Source organism: Austrofundulus limnaeus, unplaced genomic scaffold (assembly GCF_001266775.1).
Source record: "Austrofundulus limnaeus strain Quisiro unplaced genomic scaffold, Austrofundulus_limnaeus-1.0 Scaffold801, whole genome shotgun sequence".
In the NCBI taxonomy this organism is placed as follows: Eukaryota; Metazoa; Chordata; class Actinopteri; order Cyprinodontiformes; family Rivulidae; genus Austrofundulus; species Austrofundulus limnaeus.
In genome coordinates this window covers 102,010-107,586 of record NW_013953203.1, presented here as the reverse complement: position 1 = coordinate 107,586, position 5,577 = coordinate 102,010, and the positions used below count along the sequence as shown (strand labels likewise).

Here is a 5,577-nt window from a genome sequence, read left to right as displayed (position 1 = left end):
AACGAACATACGAACAACGAACATACGAACAACGAACATACTCCGTTTTTAGTTGTCCCCCTCCTACAGTGCTGCTATTGCCAGTATCACTCCACCCCCTGTTAACAATAAGTGTTAATTAGGTGTCAACGATAGCCATGTGATGTGAGTATCAGTCACACGGAGGCAGGGCTTAAAAGCCTGAATTTAGCCTGAAACTCTCAGACTGAAGAAGTCTCTTGGAGGAGAGACAAAACGTTTCATTAGAGAAGAAACCGTCCAGAAGACCTATACAATTTTTTTCTTTTTGATTTTTTACCTGGATTACTGAGATGCATCAGGACAAAATCTTACAATGACTTGCCTATGGGAGTCTGGAGCGGCGAACAACTGGTGACCAGGAAGTGACTCAACACGGAAAAGTTCATGAGTAAAATGGAAGTTTACACATCAACAACTTTACAATATTTATTTTACTTACCAGAAAACATATATATATATTTTTTAAAACATTTATAATATTTCATTTTGTTTTTTTAATTTTTTTATTTTTTGTGTCCCAAGAACAGTAGTGGGGTGGCACCCTAGCGCCCCCTATTGACCAGCCGCCACTGGTGGTGAGACTGATTGCCCACTTTCCCCCCTGCATGCCAATGAGAGTGCCCACCTCCAAGTCCCTATATATGAGTGTTATAAGAATGTTATGACTGTCTAGGATGTACAATCAAATTGGGGTCCAGGTGGCCACAGGCAAACGGAGATGTAAATTCATTTCTCTTTAGTTACATACCTGCACCCCAAAGCCCTACATAAGTGAAGTTGTGATGGAGTGGGTGGGGAGATGTAACAAGGAATGGGGAGAAAAAGGACCACCAACAGTGCAACGAGGCCACCAAGAGTGCACCCCCACCTCAACAGAGGAGCCAACCAGCCCACTCAGCACAACCCCCGAAACAGTTGAGGACCACACAAAGGAGGACTCACCACCAACATGCCCAACACCCCCGAATCCCATAAACCCCCATCACCCAAACTCAACCATCAGTCCAACACCAGACCACATCCACAGCCATACAAGCACAACCAAGGAACATACCCCAGACTGACACCGAGACAGCCAGCAAGCCATACTGGACCCCAACAGCAGGCCAATGCGCACCACCCAGGCAACCATCCAGCTATGCTGTACCACTCTGCTCACCACATCGCTGAATGGGAGGATGATGACACCGCCAACCATGGAGCACCACGGAGAGGCCACAGCACTCACCTCAAAGGAGGTAGCACCCTCCCCTTAGACTCAGAATCACCAATATTCAGGCCAGTTAAGTAGCAACTACTGAGCCAAGCCAAGTTAACTGCCCACCCCAGGTCAACACCACAGGAACAGCAACACCATTGTTCCTCCATACTTCCATGGGGACACAGCGAGAGCCATCACCCCCAGACCCATACCACCCACCAAGGGCTGCCCAGAAAAGAAGCCATCCTGCCCCAGCACCAAGCCCAGAGGAGCAATGCAATCACAGGGCCCAGGGCCCAGGGCCAACCCTGCCACAACCCCACTCGACTGCTGGATCAGCACCATACATGGCCATCCCCCATCTCAGCCCACCACATAGCAGAGGGCAAGCAAATTTCTAGTAGAACAATGGGCTTCATGCAAGAACATTTTTGTGTTGTTATACTAAATATCTCTTACTTTTGTTCATACAAAGGGCTCTTACGAACATGTCACGTCAGATTCAGCAAACGCTTCTATCTTCACGAAAGGTGTGTAAATGAGGAGTGTAAACATGATGAATTACACCTGTTCATATTCAGCTGCTCGTGCATGACGAGAGGAGATTAGTGTAATTACCACCCCAATAATACCATATAAGGCTGTGTTTCCTGCCTCACACACCAGGAAGTGTCCATTCATGAAAATGGCAGTGAAAAAAAGAACTTCATGAGTTCAGAGATTGAAGTTCTGCTCTCAGAGATTCAGAAAAGAAAATCTGTCATTTTTAGCAGCATCAGCTGTGGAATTAAAGGAGCTGCTAAAGCCAAGGAATGGAATGACGACTGCTGTTAATGTCATCTCTCCTGTTGGTCGTACAGTCACAGAAATGAAAATCTAAATCATATTTATCACTCTCTAGTCCTGCTCTGGTTTTCCTTTGGTCAAATATTTTTAATTTAAGCGTAAACAACTTTATTAAATAATTTTCATTTATTCAGAAGAAGAGCCACAGCCCGGGCCGATGTGCCGGTTGCCCGCCATCTCCCAACCCATCACAAGTGATGTGAGATGTGGTTCTGAAGATTCAAGAAAGCATTTAAAAATGTCTCCAAAATACGTCTGGCACTTCAGAGAAAATAGCAGATAGTCTTGCAGGCATAGCTGATGCTGAATGAATCTCAAAGAAATAAAATTTGATTTAAAAAGTAAGCTAATCTGTGTCTGAATAAAGCCGCCGATTATGTTCACTTCCTGTTGACCTCATTATATACCAAGACAAATTAAACTTCAATTAATGCATAATTTAAGTTGGTTTGTGATCTTCATATATTGTAGTGTTATAAAACAGCATTAATACAATTCAATTCAAAAATACTTTATTGATCCCAGAGGGAAATGAGGTGTTGTTGTAACTCATTTAACTAAAAACTTATTGTAGATGCTGATGGCTGTGGGCAGGAAAGATCTTCTGTAGGTCTGTATTACAGCGAAGTTGAAGAAGCCTCCGACTGAAGACACTTTGTCTTTCTATGACAGTCTGATGAAGAGGATGGTCAGGATTGTCCACAATAGCCAATTTAATTTCATTTAACCAATTTATATCGTTAGTCCACATTATTAAATTTAAAATTCTAATTCAAGCAGAATAGCCTATTTTCAACATAATTATAGAGTGTGATTTATTTTCAACTCAAAATATCTTCAAACTAATGAAATATGTGAAGAAAATCCATCTGGATAACAGCAGACTGACTGCATGTAAAACATACAACAGGTCTGGACCACTTGTGGTTGTTTGTATCTGAAAAAAAATCTAGAATACAACAAAACTGGTGAATGTCATAAGTTCTCCTAAATCACTCGTACGCACAACTTAAGAACAAATCTGTTCATACTAATGGTTCTTGCACAAGGCCCAGTGCTTTTAAAAGGACATGAAGAGATCTGTACTGGTGTGAGGATTTTTTTGCAAATAAAGTTAAATAATAGAAAAGTGTAAAAGTTTCAAAAAATAAAATACACACCACCTATCTCCTGAATGAGCTGAACATTTTGATTTAAGAATGGCCTAAATAGTACGAAGTATGCAGAAGTAGTTAGACTGAAAAAAAAAGAAACAGAAAAAAAACATGAAAACATTAGTGGGAAGGCTGAATCAGCATTTACACACTAAAAACTAAAAACCACAGTCACCCACAGAAACTACAGATGAAAATTTGTAGTGTTACAATAAAGACATTTTAACAGTAGATGGCTTAAATGCTCACTCTTTCAGCTTTTTAATCAGGCAGGGTAAAATGATTTATGTATTATACAGTAGGAACATCATGTACTACATGTACAAAAAAAGGCTCTGAATCCTTTTTTAAACCCCATCAGCTAAATCATGCCACTTCTTGTTAAGCTTTGTTTTATTCTGTCTTTGACAACCACCTCACACTACACAACATCAGACTGATCAATCAATACACTGCCCCACACTGTGGCTTTTGTTAGCAGCCTCTCAGGATCCAGGAACACACAAGCTCTGTACTGTTTGCATCCTTTCTTTTGGCCTAGAATGGCCCATGTAGTCCTCTTTTTGTCTGCCCCGCCTGGATTGATGGAATCTAAAAGTAAGCAGATTTGAAACGGATATTAACAGTAGGCATTTCAAACCAATAGTGCAGAGAAGCAAGGCACAAGGTTGAGAACAAACATTCCTTTGTGTCCAGTGGGAGCCTTGTTCCGAGAATGAAAGAGAAGATGCTGTGTTTTCTTACACTGCATATGGAAATGAGAATATCTACACACACATACACTTAAACTCTTTATGAGCTGATTTTGACAGCAAGGCAAGCTCACAAAGATTAAAAATGACAAAACATTACAGAATTAAAAAAATATATATATACTGTATATATATAGTTATTTTTTAAAATGATTTAAATGTTGTCAATCTGCAAACAATATTAGGGAGAAGCAGGCCTCAAAGTTTCAGATGAATTGATCCTGCCAGAGGCAGGTACCTGGGGTGTTAATAAAGGCTTTTCATTTACATTAGTTTTCATCAACCCCACCCTGTAGTAATGAATGTCAACACAGCCATACGCATWCACAGCCTCCCTCACTGTCCATATTTAAAATCAATCTAAAACACTTTTACTCATTGGCTTTTAACAAAACTGATTTTACTTAACTTTTATTGGTAGTGAGCTGTTTTATTGCTTTGTTTTATTATATTTTGTTTTATTGTTTTGAGTTTTTAATTCATTTATATTGTTTTGTATTTTGCTGTTCATTTATCATTTTTCATTTCTCTCTGTAAAACCAACTGTAAAATTACATTACTTTTAGCTGTACCAAAACTAAACCTGCAAATGTCACTGATGTCACTGGTGTGACCTGCAAGCGCAGAAAAAAACCATGATGTCACATTCAGCCGGCTGATGGTTTACAGTTAGCTAAACATGCTACTTGTAGCATATTGATTCTGAAGTTGCTGTTCAACCAGAGCTGATTAAATAATTATCTGACACCATGCTTTGAGTGGGCCGGTGCACACCGGTACACAGAACTACCACTTCTCAATTTTACCCCTCAGTGTAACGGAACTTAATTCGTGAGAATGATTTATTCTAGAACTTTTTCTGGTGTTGTAAAGCCTGGGTTTCCTATTTTCCTCTGCTCCCTGTACATAAAGCTCAGAACCACACAGATTTATTTACCGTTCTTTAACCAGGCAATGCATACATTCTGTTATGGTTTACAACAAAATTGTTCAATAGTCAGTGAAGCTAAGAACCAGAACAGGAGACAGAAATTTAAAGGTAAGTGCTTTTTATTTACAGGTGCAGGATAGCGGGTCATCAGCTGTAAGGAAATGAGGAGATGAGGTAAATACTTTGAAGGGTTTTGTTTTTTCAGAGATGATTGAATATAAATTAAAGTGTTTCTTTTCTTACAGGTGGAGGAACGGAGGAGGAATCCAAAAACACAGGTAAGTTCCTTTTTTAGGCAGCGTGGCATAAACATGAAGAGGTGTTCGAGACGTTTGGCTTTGGCAGGAGGTAATGATTGTCAAACCTGATTGGAAGTCTCTTTCTTTACAGGCACAAGGAGAGGAACTGTCAGCGAGGTAAATCCACCTTAGAAAACAGGACATGAAGGTAAGTATGTACAATATCTAAAACTTAGAAACTGAGTGTGGCTTGAACACTACCAGAATGGTAAGATGTATCAGCGAAGATCTTCTTCTTGTCGGTTTTATGGCGGCTGGCAACAAACTGTTAGTAGCATTACCGCCACTCACTGGTATGGAGTGTGGTTCGTGATGGTTTAAAAACATTATTTATCCTCTCTCTCTCTCTCTCTCTCTCTCTCTCTCTATATAT

The 5,577-nt window shown here is 40.0% G+C and overlaps 1 long non-coding RNA gene across 1 annotated transcript in view; it reads right to left on the bottom strand.

Annotated features, from left to right (window-relative positions):
* Positions 1 to 3,455: 3,455 nt before the first annotated feature.
* The window catches only part of LOC106532606 (uncharacterized), an 8,695-nt gene continuing 6,573 nt past the window's right edge, over positions 3,456 to 5,577 (bottom strand). Inside the window, exon 2 of the long non-coding RNA XR_001312110.1 lies at positions 3,456 to 3,813. This is a non-coding gene — a long non-coding RNA (uncharacterized LOC106532606). The remainder of the gene's footprint in view (positions 3,814 to 5,577) is intronic.